This window comes from Cavia porcellus, unplaced genomic scaffold, assembly GCF_034190915.1.
Source record: "Cavia porcellus strain 051 isolate PalLab524CR breed Dunkin Hartley unplaced genomic scaffold, mCavPor4.1 scaffold_18, whole genome shotgun sequence".
Lineage (NCBI taxonomy): Eukaryota > Metazoa > Chordata > Mammalia > Rodentia > Caviidae > Cavia > Cavia porcellus.
This window is the reverse complement of record NW_026947501.1, coordinates 21,448,977-21,449,624: the sequence shown is the minus strand read 5'-3', so window position 1 is coordinate 21,449,624 and position 648 is coordinate 21,448,977. Positions and strand designations below refer to the sequence as shown.

The window sequence follows — 648 nt, the reverse complement described above, 5'->3', positions numbered from 1 at the left end:
GAGATAAAGAGAGACAGAGGCACAGAGACAGAGACAGAGTCAGAAAGAGAGACAGAGAGATACAGAGAGAAAGAATAATGAAAGAAAAGAGACAGGAAGACAGACAGAAAGAGAGAAACAAACAAAGAAAGAAAGTTAGTAGTGACAGGAAATGAGGAGTCTTAGAAACTGAATATTAAAATTAGTCTGAGCAAGTTCTGATGATGGAAGGCAGAGAGGAAACTGTGCTATCGGAGTCCTGGAATTGGTCTACGGCCATACCACCCTGAACGCGCCCGATCTCGTCTGATCTCGGAAGCTAAGCAGGGTCGGGCCTGGTTAGTACTTGGATGGGAGATTGTCTAAATTTATTGAGTGCCCCTGGGAAGCCTAGCATTGTGTTTACTGTCAGTATGATTTTATGCATGAACTTCGTCAGTAAGAAACAAAAATGTGGCTTACAGAAGGGAAGGATGTACAGCTGAAAACAAGAGAGCCAGGATGTGACAGGTAGGTTAACTCAAAAGTACTAGACCTGGGCTGGGGATTTAGCTCAGTGGCTCAAGCTTTTGCCTGGTAAGGGCAAGGTCATGAGTTCAGTCCCCAGTACAAAAAAAAAAAAAAAAAAAAAGAAAAGAGAAAAAAAAATGCTAGAACTGCAAGAGCCAA

At 42.6% G+C, this 648-nt stretch overlaps 1 pseudogene; it reads left to right on the top strand.

Moving 5' to 3' along the window:
• The first annotated feature begins 247 nt into the window (after positions 1–247).
• On the top strand, positions 248–384 carry LOC111756576 (5S ribosomal RNA; annotated as a pseudogene).
• Positions 385–648: the final 264 nt, after the last annotated feature.